Below are 13,176 nucleotides of genomic sequence, written 5' to 3' on the forward strand. Positions count from 1 at the left end.
TTTCCAAATATTCCAATAAATTAATAATTTGTCTAACATTATATTTCATCTGCCTCCCTTTTATAAAACCTGATTGGTCATTATGAATTGCTTGTTGCATAACTGGCATTAATCTATTCACTAATATCTTAGCAAAAATTTTATAATCAGTATTCAAAAGTGAAATTGGCCTAAAATTTTCAGGTTTGATACAGTTTTGATCTTCCTTTGGAATCAATGAAACAAAAGCTGTTCTCCAAGAGGGTGGAACTCCTCCCCCTAATTGAATTTTACAAAATAGAGCTCTAAGCGGTTCTACCATTTCAAGCTGTAAATTCTTATAATAAGCAGCTGTTAATCCATCTGTTCCTGGAGCTTTCCCTGTTTTTAACTGCTTAATTGCCGCAATGATCTCCTCAGAAGTTATTGGTTGATTCAATCCTTCCCTCTGTTCCAACGTTAATTCCGAAATATTCCCTTCCTTTAAATATCTATCTATATCTATACCTTGTATTGAGTCACTAGCATATTACTTTGTATAAAATTCCAAAAAAGCCTTTTTAATCATTTTCTGTTGGTAAACTTCCTTACCTTATCTTACTAATGACTCGTGATTTCTGTTTCTTCCTCAGCATGTAGGCCAACCACCTACCTGGTTTATTGGCATTACAAAATGTATTATGTTTAGCATATTGTAAGGTAGTTGCCATATCTTCCTTGATCATCTGCCTCAATTAAATTAGCTGATAGTCCTTTCCTTACATATATGACTAGTCCATTTTTCTTCTCTGGCGCTGATGCCACAAAATGTGTACCTAATCTTGAATTTATCAAATATTTTTGATCTGATAATCTGATATGTGTTTCTTGCAAGCAAATAACGTTATTATTAAATTGTTTCAAGTAGTGAAATAATTTGTTTCTTTTTTGTGGTGAATTTAGGCCATTGACATTCCAAGATAGGAATTTAGTTGCCATCTTTAGCCTTTCGAAGCCTTGTGAGCATCAGCTGAAGCTCCTCCTCCACCTTACTCTTCGGCCTAGCCTCCCCCCACTGCTTCTGTTTTTTGAACTTCTTGAGATAAATTTTGAGATTGTTGCCTTTTTGATTGTTGTTCTTGAAGTTTATGAGTTGATCGGGTCAGTCGTTGTACTTTCGGCTCTCCCTTCTTAGGTGGTTCCAAGAGGCTGGCTCCAGGGGATTATTAACGCTTCTTTGAGTGAGGGCGTCCTGCCAGCCACCTTAAAAGAGGCAGTTGTGAGGCCCCTCCTCAAGAAGCCCTCCCTGGACCTGGCTGTTTTGGTTAACTATCGTCCAATTTCCAACCTTCGTTTTATTGCGAAGGTTGTTGAGAGTGTGGTGGCGCGACAGCTTCCCCAGTACCTGGATGAAGCTGTCTATTTAGATCCGCTCCAGTCCAGTTTCAGACCTGGGTACAGCACGGAAACGGCATTGGTCGCGTTGGTGGATGATCTCTGGAGGGCTCGGGGTAGGGGTTATTCCTCTATCCTGGTCCTGTTAGATCTCTCAGGGGCTTTTGATACCATCGACCATGGTATCATGTTGCGCCGGTTGGAGGTACAGGGAGTGGGGGGCGCACCGTCTTGTGGTGGTTCTCCTCCTATCTCTCCGACCGGTCGCAATCTGTGTTGACAGGGGGGCAGCGATCGACCCCGAGGCGCCTTGTTTGTGGGGTGCCACAAGGGTCGGTCCTCTCGCCCCACCTTTTCAACATTTATGTGAAGCCGCTGGGTGAGATCATCCATGGGGGAGAAACAGGCTTCAACTCAACCCTTCCAAGACCGAGTGGCTGTGGCTGTGGCTGCCGGCGTCCCGGTATAGCCAGCTGGCGCCATCGCTGGTTATTGGGGCGAATCATTGGCCTCCACGGAATGGGCTCGCAAATTGGGCGTCCTCCTGGACACACAGCTGTCTTTAGAAGAGCATATGACGGCCGTGGCCAGGGGGGCTTTCTATCAGGTTCGCCTGATACGCCAGTTGTGCCCCTTTCTGGATCGGGATTCCTACGCACGGTCACTCAAGCACTCGTCATTTCTCATCTGGACTATTGTAACGCTCTCTACATGGGGCTCCCCTTGGGGTGCACCCGGAGGCTCCAACTGGTGCAGAATGTGGCCACGCGGGGGATTATAGGAGCGACTGGGCACTCCCATGTGACTCCTCTCCTGCGCGAGCTGCATTGGCTTCTGGTGGTCTTCTGGGTGCGCTTCAAGGTGTTGGTGATCACCTTTAAAGCACTCCATGGCTTAGGGCCGGGGTACTTACGGGACCTTCTTCTACCACCAACTGCCTCCCACCGGCCAGTTCGCTCCCACAGAGAGGGCCTCCTCAGGGTGCCCCCAGGGGGAGAGCCTTCTCTGTGGTGGCACCTATCCTCTGGAACAATCTACCCCCAGAGATACGAGTGATCCCAGACCTACAGACTTTTCGTCGGGCCCTTAAAACCTATTTCTTTCAGTTAGCCAGGCTGTCCTGATTTTATGGTGGGTTTTTAAAATTTGAAATTGGTTTTAAATTGAAATGTTTTAAATTATGGGCCAAAGTTATTTAATTATTTTAAATCTATTTTAACTTTGTGTACAAATGTTTTACTTTGGCTGTTCACCGCCCTGAGTCCGAAAGGAGAAGGGCGGTATAGAAATCTGATAAAATAAAAAAAATAAAAATAAATAAATAATGCCCAGAAGTGGGGAAGGCCCCTGAGTGAGCTAGGAAGAGTGGAATGGATGTGGGACTGGGCATAGGCCAGGCTTCCAAAGACCCTGATGGAACCCCTGGGGAGATCCATAAAGCAGCTGAGGGAGGAATTTGACCAGGCCACCCTTTGTGATGAGGGGCTGTCATGCTGCCCAAAAGAGAGGGAAGTTACAGCTGAGCCCTTTGAAGTGAGGAGACGCAGACGGGAATGCAGCCCCCCTTCTCCACCCACCAGAAGGAGCCTGAGGCTGCAGCCAGTGCCTCCTCCATACAGCAGGCAAGCCGCCAGGGTAGACAGCCCCCCCCCGAACTAGAGCTGAGGAAGATGGCCAACCACATCAAATACAATCATACAGAGGTCAACAGGGGGAGAGAGGAGCAGTGTTGAATGAATCACCCCAGTTCAGAGGAAAGTTTGATGGGGACTCAGACCAGCTAGCTCTGTTCCTTGACTCAGCTGAGATCCACCTAGAATGTTATGGACACCTCTACCCATTCCCCAGAGCCATGGTGAATACCATCGCAGAGGGGCTAGAGGGGAAAGCAAGAGAATGGCTAACAGCCCTCCACAAGAGGAGAGCCCCCCAACTGCAAGACACAGATGCCTTCCTACGACTGCTAGAGGCCAGATTTGAGGAGGTGGATGAAGACCCATATGCAGAAAATGAGCTCAGCTATCTAAAGCAGAGGGGCCGCCCCATTAAAGAGCACCTCCACAAATTTAGGAGAGTCATTGGAAGGCTACCCCCTTACCAGAGTGGTTGCTAGTGCACTTTTTCAGAACAAGCCAGTGGTGAAATCTAAAATTTGTTACTACGGTTCTGTGGACGTGGCTTGGTTGGGGGGGGGGTAATGTGACTGGATAGGCGTGGCCAATTTTTTAAAAACTTTTAAAACCATTTTTTCTACCCCTTCAGCAAAAAAGAAAAAAAGGGTTTTTTTTCTTTTAAATGCCTCTGCTGATCCCAGCTGAGTTGCCTGATCGGCAGAGGCATTTAAAAGAACCCCCTTTTTCCCCTTTTAAATGCCTCTGATCCTCCAAGCTGAGTTGCCCGATCAGGCAACTCAGCTGGGAGGGTCAGAGGCATTTAAAAGAAAAAAGGGTTTTTTTCTTTTAAATGCCTCTGCCGATCCCAGCTGAGCCGCGCAATCATCAGAGGCTTTTTTTTTTTTACTTTTAAAAGCATTTTTTTCGGCAGAAGAGGTTGTAGAAAAAATGCTTTTAAAAGTTAAAGAAAAGCCTCTGATGATTGTACGGCTCAGCTGGGCATGGGGGGGGGAGCAGGGATTTTTGCTACCAGTTCTCTGAACCACCAGCCTCCATCGTTACCGGATCGGGTGATCCGGTCTGAACTGGGAGCATTTCACCCCTGGAACAAACCTGGACAAGCAAATTGTCCAGTAACCGCTTACTGGGACATCCCGAACCAGCTCTCTGAGTGGTTCTGAGTATCCATAAAAGTTGACAGTAGATTGCATGCCAATGATATGAGAAAGCAACCAGACACCAAAGAGAGTGGTCAACCAGACCAGAGACTACCCAGCCGATGGGGAGCCACAGCACTGCAGCTGGCCCCAAAACCAACTCTCCCACAAAGTCTGCTTAAATGCTACAGATGTGGGGGGATAGGCCACATGGCATCAGCATGCATGACCACAGTCCCGAAACCAAAGCCAGAGCCGTCACCCAGGGCATGGCCAGAACAAGGCCCCAGGTGTGCCACTGACATGTCCCGGAAAGCCCTCCAGGCTGCAGAGGTCCCTCCCCACCCAGCCAAGCGGGGGTGGGGGGACCCTCAGGCAATGACAACCAGTTGCTGGATTCCTACGACAGCAAGGGCAAGGGTGAAAATGACCCAATAGTGAGTGAACTGGTCCACCCTTTCGTTTTCCCAATACACCTCACAGCCCCAAAAATAGGAACCCAGGGGACTTTTCAAGCCCTAATAGACGCAGAACTGATTTGAAACATAAAACGAAAGCTGGTGTAAAGAGCCTGAATCCGAAAGACAAAATACTTTTTTCCCTCTGTGACTTATAGAAAAACTGCACTCTTGCTCTACAAAATGTTGTGGATGTATTTTCTCCTTTACAGCTATTTGCTCTGGGTTTTAAATCATATATAGTCTTTTGAAAAAAAAAATCAGAAATAATCAGAAATCCTCTGTTTGGAAATACATTTAAAATCAATATGCCAAACTACTGGAACCCACTAATAGATGGAGAACAAAATTTCACAGATTCTTGACTCTGCCAAGAATCCTATCCTGCTTAACTATGAGTAAGGAGACCTAGAAGAAGCATGAGGAAGTTGATAGGTGTTGTCATAAAATGGACAAGACAAACAGTCTCACCAAGGCCCCATCAGTCAAATGAAAGAGAGCACAAAGATGAAGCAAAAAAAACCCATAAAGTATTACACTGTTATAAAAGAGAACCAAACAAGAAAAAGTGATTTCTTCCTGAGAGATAATGATAAAAAATCAATTTTGATTATCTCTGCATTGGGAAGAGTTAAGATAAATAGAAAAAATATTTAATTAGTCAAAGAGAATCAAGATATTATTTGACCACATTCTGAGTTAGCACGGCTGCAATCTTGCTACACTTACACTCATCTAAGAGTAAGTGTAACTAAATTCTGTAGGATCTATTTCTGATAACAGGATTGTGATAGCATGGTGATACAAAGGGTTTATCTTTTATTCCGGTCCCAGACTTCTCCAAATTGTTGGAATTAATCTGCATAATATGTGATGTCATAGCTTACATATATAGGCAGAGATAAAGAAAGCAGAAGTTGTACCAGTGTTGGGAAAAAAATGACAAACACTTCTATGCTGCGATTTATGTCTATAGTTTGCATAGAAAAATAGGTTATCCTTGGTTAACAGTGGTAAGTTCACATTATTAAGCAACACAGTCATTAAATGTGATGGCACATGACTGTGCCAATTTACAGTGGCAATTCTGGCAGTTCTAGCTGAGGTCATTAAGCAAGTCTCACATGGTTATTGAGTGTGACATTGTGTGATCACAATTTGCAACTTCCTGTCAGCTTCCAATTGATTTTGCTTGTCAGAAACTGACAGTGAAATGGTGACTGCAGAATGCTGCAATTGGTGTAACTGCAAGCCAATTGTAAGCATCTGGATCATGAGCACATAAACTGGGGATGCTGCCAGTGGTGAGATCCTCCCGGTTTAACAACTGGTTCGGTGATCGTGCGCTTTGTGCTGCATGCGTGTGCGTAGTTTGAAGAAATCTTCACTTCCGTGTTTCTTCGGAGGAGAAACACAGCTGAGGCACGGCAATCTGCTCTGCCGCGCGAATCAGCTGAGAAGATAAAGGTAAGAAAACAGGCGGGTAGGTGGGCCCATCTGATCGTCAGGGTGAACCAGTTTGCTCCTAGCTGGTTTGCCCGAGCTGGTCCGAACCGGTAGAACCCCACCCCCTAGATGCTGCAATGGCCACAACTTGAGTTCTGACTGTCCTTTGTAACCGAGTGGTCGTAACTTTGAAATGTCACTGAATGAATTGTTGTTAACCAAGGACTACCTGCATATGTACAAGTATGCTACTATAGTCAATGAAATATTGTGTTGAGATGTTCTTTAAGTTCTAGAATCAAATAACTAGGCTCTAAGATGAGTTCTGATCCAAGTATTACCTAGGACATTAAACTTAGATGGGTCATCTACATCACATAAATTGGACAAACTACACAGATCCTTAGGCTGAACATGTTATTCCTTATGGATTAATACACATTTATTATTTTGCTGAATTGCCTCTCATCATTGCTATTCAGCTATTAATTTAAAAAGAGTATAGAAACAGTTATATGATTTTAGAATAGTTTTGTCAGCATAAAGGAGACAACATACAGGAAAAGCTTAGTACAGGAATTTTATAGATTTGGTTTCCTATTGTGAAATTCTGAAGACAGCCCAAAATAATTGGTTTCCATTTCTCCAATATATTAAAAAAGAAAACATCAGTGTTGTGCAACTGATGTTTTGATCTGCAGATCAAACAGTTAATGTGCTTTGAATTGTGAAACGTTTCAGATTTCTCTTTCAGTATTTTTTAAAAGGTGGTGTGTGGGTGTAAGAAAAAAGAAAGCCACGGAATGTATACACTAATTGGGGTTTTCACCTGCTGCGAATCTAATTGAATACAATGCCTTTTTTGTTACTGGAGAAAGAAGATTATGCACAGTATCAGAATCTCAGACCTCTTTTTTGGTATACTCAGAATAGAACAGAACAGAACAGAGTTGGAAGGGACCTTGGAGGTCTACTACTCCAACCCCCTGCTCAAGCAGAAAACCTCAGCATTTCAGACAAATAATTAATTAATCTTTTCTTAAAAACCTCCAGTTATGGAGCACTCACAACTTCTGGAGACAACATTTATTTATTTATTTATTTATTAGTCCAATTTATATGCCACCCTTCTCCGTAGACTCAGGGCAGCTTACAATGCATTATAGCGATAGCCTGCATACTTTTATGTATATACCTGCTTATTAGGGCTTTCGGCCCCCCCAAGCGGTGTTGTTCTATACAAAACTGGCTTATTGCCCCCACAATCTGGGTCCTCAATTTACCTACCTCGAAAGGATGGAAGGCTGAGTCAACCTTGAGCCTGGTGAGTTTTGAATTCGCACTAATTGCAGGCAGCTGGCAGCTAAGTGCTAGCACTTAACAGCATTTAGTCTGCTGCACCACCAAGGCTTGCTTGCTTATTTATTTATTTATTTATTTATTTATTTATTTATTTATTTATTTATTTATTTATTTATTTATTTATTTATTTATTTATTGTTTAAATTTGTATACCGCCCTTCTCCCAAAGGACTCAGGGCAGTGAACAGCCAAAATTAAAATACATGCAATATAAAATTTAAAATAATTTAAAAACAGAATTAAATCGAATTGGCTTCCCCAAAATTAAAACCCATTACCCTTAAAATAACCCATTAAAATTTTAAGCCAGCCCAGCTTGCTGAAATAGGAAGGTCTTCAAAGCTCGACGGAAGGTCCGGAGGTCCGGGATCAGTCGTATTCCTGGGGATAGCTCGTTCCAGAGGGCGGGTGCCCCCACAGAGAAGGCTCTCCCCCTGGGGGTCGTCAGTCGACATTGCTTGACCAACGGCACCCTGAAGAGGCCCTCTCTGTGGGAGCGAATTGGCCGGTGGGAGGTTATCGGTGGCAGAAGGTGGTCTTGTAAATAACCGGGCCCTGAGCCATGGAGCGCTTTAAAGGTGAGAACCAATACCTTGAAGCGCACCTGGAAGACCACTGGAAACCAGTGCAGCTTGCGCAGGCAAGGTGTCACATGGGAGCGCCATGTCGCCCCCATAATTACCCACGTGACCGCATTCTGGACCAGCTGGAGCTTCCGAGTGCTCCTCAAGGGGAGCCCCATGTAGAGAGCATTGCAGTAGTCCAGGTGAGAGGTGGCGAGGGCATGAGTGACTGTGTATAGGGAGTCCCGATCCAGAAAGGGACGCAACTGGCGTATCAGGCGAACCTGATAGAAAGCCCCCCTGGCCACGGCCATCATATGCTCTTCTAAAGACAGCCGTGCTTCCAGGAGGACATCCAAGTTACGAGCCCTCTCTGTGGGGGCCAATGACTCGCCCCCAATAGCCAGCGATGGCACCAGCTGGCTATATCGGGACGCCGGCATCCACAGCCACTCGGTCTTGGAAGGGTTGAGTCGAAGCCTGTTCCTCCCCATCCAGACCCGCACAGCCTCCAGGCACCGGGACATCACTTCAAGGGCATCGTTGGGGTGGTCTGGGGTGGAAATGTACAGCTGAGTATCATCAGCGTACAGATGGCATCGCACCCCAGATCCACGGATGATCTCACCCAGCGGCTTCACATAAATGTTGAACAGGAGAGGCGAGAAGACCGACCCTTGTGGCACCCCACAACAAGGCGCCTCGAGGTTGACCTCTGCCCCCCAGCCAACACAGAGTGCGACCGGTCAGAGAGATAAGAGAAGAACCACCATAGAATGGTGCCTCCCACTCCCAACCCCTCCAGCCGGCGCAGCATGATACCATGGTCGATGATATCAAAAGCCGCTGAGAGATCTAATAGGACCAGGACAGAGGAGCAACCCCTGTCCCTAGCCCTCCAGATATCATCAACCAACGCGACCAAGGCCGTTTCTGTACTGTACCCCCGCCTGAAGCCCGACTGGTACGGGTCCAGATAGACAGCTTCCTCCAGGTACCGGGGTAGTTGTCATGCCACCACACTCTCGACAACCTTTGCCACAAAGCGAAGGTTGGAGACCGGACGGTAATTTGCTAACACAGCCGGGTCCATGGATGGCTTCATGAGGAGGGGCCTCACCACCGCCTCTTTCAAGGTGGCGGGAAAGGCACCCTTACTCAAAGAAGCATTTATAATCCCCTGGAGCCAGCCTTATGTAACCTCCCGGGAGGCCAGTACCAACCAGGAGGGACATGGGTCCAATAAACATGTGGCAGCACTAAGCCCACCCAGAATCCTGTCCATGTCCTCGGGAGCCACAGGGTCAAACTCTTCCCAGATAATATTCTCAAGACTCATCCCCGTCTCCCTCCCCGGACTCACCCAGTCGGAGTCCAAGCCTTCCCGAATCTGAGCGACTTTATCATGCAGGAATTGCACAAAATCCTCAGCTCGACCCTGCAAGGGATCTTCCCGCACTTCCACCCGAAGGAGGGAGTGGGTCACCCTAAACAGAGCGGCTGGGCGGTTCTCTGCAGATGCGATAAGAGCGGAAAAATAGTTAGATTTTGCCGCTTTTATTGCCACTAGGTAGGTCTTGATATAAGACCTCACCTGTGTCCGATCAGATTCGGATTGACTAGTCCTCCAAACACTCTCTAGGCGTCTTTTCCGACGCTTCATCTCTCTCAGCTCCTCAGAGAACCAAGGAGCCAATTGAGATCGGCATTGGGTCAGAGGCCGCAAAGGCACGACGCAGTCCAAAGCCCCTGTGGCCGCACTATCCCAAGCGGCCACCAGGTCTTCAGTCGAGTCGTGTGCCAGAGTCTCAGGAAACGGCCCAAGCTCCATCTGGAACCTTTCGGGATCCATCAGGTGCCTGGGACGGAACCATCTGGTCAGTTCCGTCTCCCTGAGGTGGGGGGAAGCGGCTTGAAAGTCCAAGCGAAGGAGCGAATGATCTGTCCATGACAAGGGTTTAATGTCTAGGTCCCCTCTACCAAGATCATTCAGCCACTGACCAGAGATAAAAATCAAGTCCAGAATGTGTCCCCCTGTGTGAGTGGGGCCTTGCACTAACTGGGTCAGGTCCATGGCCGTCATGGAAGCCATGAACTCCCGAGCCACCTCTGACGTCTCACCAATGGATGGCAGGTTGAAATCCCCCATAACAGTAAGTCTGGGGGTATCAACTGCCACCCCGGCAATCACGTCGAATAGCTCAGGCAGGGTCGCCACCACATGGCAGGGAGCCAGGTACATAGTCAGCAAACCCATCTGCACCCCACAACCCCACTTCACAAAAAGGGACTCACATCCGGCTATCTGAGGAACAGTGGCCTCCCTCGGACAAAGACTTTCTCTAATAATTGCCGCTACTCCCCCACCCCTCCCCTGGGCCCTCGGCTGATGAAATGCATAGAAGCCTGGAGGGCACATTTCAACGAGGGGAACCTCCCCTCCTGGCCCAACCAGGTCTCCGTAATCCCATCCAGGTCTACACCCCCCTCCACAATAAGATCACAAATGAGGGGACTTTGTTAATTACCGACCTGGCATTACATAACATCAGTCGAGGACCCAGGCCTGAGACTCTGTGCAATCCAGGACACGAGCCACGCTATGGGGGCTGGAGTGCACAATTGCTCGAAGACAGCGCGTGCGCGCCCCCTGAACCTGATATGGCCCCCTGCACCCGCCATACCTCCCACATCACTTTGATGGAACTGCCCTTCCTTTCGCCCCCCGGCGCCCCGGTCAGATTACCCTTCTCCCCTCCTCTGCTGCACCCATTCAACCCACCACCCCGCACAGTGGCTATATGGACCCCCCCGGTCCATCTCTACAGCCCCCTCCCCCCTCCCGGGTCCCCTTAAAAGCGTCCCTGCTACCTTTTTTTAAAAACCCCTCAACCCCCTCTTTTTCACATGCCACCTCTCCGGGTCCCAAAATCCGTTGTCGAGGTAGGCCCTCGATAATGTGGAGGGCCACATCTGCGAGAGGGGGGCATCTCGCAGTGCAATTAGTTCAGCCACCAAATACATCCACTAAGAAGACCAAATGGAACTGGTATCCGGGTGGGGTCCAATAAAGTTCTGTAGAAGATGGTAAAAGATGGTAGAAACCATGTGGAAGAAACAGCTGGCCTCCACTGTTCTCTCACCACAGTGGGAGGAGTCCCAGGCCTTTGAGCACCTTTGCAAGATCAATGTCCTAATCACCCTCTCACGGTGATGGTCAGATGGTCATAACTTTGGAGGATTTGTTGGTCCGCCTCCAGTCTTACAGCAGTAACCAGTGCCCAAAAGCTGTCTCTCTCAGCACCCACATGACTATCCAGACCACCTCGGTGCATGGGCTCAATAAAATAGAATAGTAGAATATAATAATAATAATAATAATAATAATAATAATAATAATAATAATAATAATAATAATAATAATAATAATAATAATAATAATAATTTATAGAGACAGGTCGATGATAATCCACGGGCGGGGGATGTTCCACAAACTGGGAATAAATCCGCAGTAATACAATCCATGGGCAGCATCTAAGGAGTCCAAACCAGGCTGAAAAGAAAGGGGGGGGAGAGAGATGCCACCCAAGACAGCCAGTCCATAGGCCCGCCTCTGGCAACTCCCATATCCACAAGTTTAGTAATCCCCTCAGCCATGGCTGCAGCCTCCAAGTCCCCTGCTCGGCTGCAGGGCATGTTAGACGTCTCCTTTTGTCCCCTCCACCAACATTGCTCTTCCGAGCCAAATCAGCTTCCTACAGCGGTTGCCATTTCGCCGGGGGTAACCTCCACCACCGCCGGCAAACATCCGGATCTCCAGCGCACCCCCTGGTATCTACAGAGCCTGCGCAGCTCCCTGAGGTAACCCTGGGCCAGGTAAGATCTTTCAGGCTGGCCTCGTCCCACTGCCAATTCGGCTGGCCGCTGTGTTCGGCTGTCAACATTGCCGTTGCCGCCCCCAATGTGAAAACACCGGAGCGACTGGCCGTTGGTGCCTTCAATCGCGTGGCACTCAGTCTCCGTAAATTCTCCCCAGCCATGCTGTTCCGGAGGGCAAAAAGGCCCTTTCCAGGCTGGGGGAGAGTTCCCATCACCGGGGATTCAGGCTAGGATTGTTAAAGCAGCCCCGGCGGACTCCAAAACACCCGAATGCACCCCATGGTCAATTGCGGATTCAGGGTGGCGTCACCATCTTGTGCATGCGTGATTGAATCTTATCACCTTCCGCCCTTCAAATCCTAATTTCTTAGTATTACTTCAATTAATTATCTTATTTCTCCATTTATAAAATGTATTTCTCAAAATCCCCATCACTTTTTTAGCTATAAACAATGTACTTCATCTTATTCAATTTTTACATTGAAACCCTTTAACTTAATTGACCTTCCACATTTTATCTTAATCTCTTCTAAGTACACAATAAGCAATATACTATCCGCCCTTAATCACTAATTCCTTATTATAGCATCAATTAATTATTTTATTTCATCATTTACAACATATTATTTCAAAGTCCCCATCACACTTTTTTACATTTCAATTTTATTTCATGATTTCATTTGGTACAGTTATTTTCATAATTGAACCAAATTACCACTTCATATTTCATCTGCTGTTCATTTTACAATACACAATATACACCATTATATTTACTTTTTACATTCAGAATTACTAATGTTAATTCAGTTCCCTTATATCTACTAATATATACCTTATTTCCCTTCCTCCTTTCCACTATTCTTCCCCTTTAACCATTTTCTCTTGGTCTCTCCAAAATTCCACTTCTTAATAATTTTCTCCATCCCATTCTCGTCTTTTTCTTTTTTCTTTTTATATTTATTATATCTTTTCTCCTGAATCCTTTCTCTAACTCAAGTCTATTACTCGCATAATTCGCCCCAAGCTTTTACCTAATCTTTTCCCATTTCCTTCTCTTCCCTTTGATTGATTCTTTTTTTGGAAAATATTCCCCCCCATCCATTATTTTTTGCCACTGTAAATCCCAGTGTAATCATCTAACTTTTTACCTACAATTCCTTTACCTTCAATATTATTTTCTTGCTCCTCATTTATATTCTCTTTTTCCTGTTTAGTGCATTCTAACAAAGTTAAGAGACATTTTAACTTATGTTTAATTAAGATTTAAGTCCATATAGTCTTTTTATTTCCAGATGATATCTAATACAAATGTTTGTCCAATCCACTCCAATTTAAAGCTTTATTG

The 13,176-nt window shown here is 46.2% G+C and overlaps 1 protein-coding gene and 1 pseudogene across 5 annotated transcripts in view; one reads left to right on the forward strand and one right to left on the reverse strand.

Annotated features, from left to right (window-relative positions):
- Positions 1–13,176, forward strand: part of DMD (dystrophin) — a 2,041,544-nt gene that overhangs the window by 1,863,427 nt on the left and 164,941 nt on the right. The gene's annotated exons all lie outside the window — the stretch shown is intronic.
- On the reverse strand, positions 4,495–10,371 carry LOC148113439 (uncharacterized; annotated as a pseudogene).

The sequence above is a fragment of the Pantherophis guttatus genome, chromosome 5 (genome assembly GCF_059756535.1).
Source record: "Pantherophis guttatus breed Tessera chromosome 5, ASM5975653v1, whole genome shotgun sequence".
Taxonomy (NCBI): domain Eukaryota; kingdom Metazoa; phylum Chordata; class Lepidosauria; order Squamata; family Colubridae; genus Pantherophis; species Pantherophis guttatus.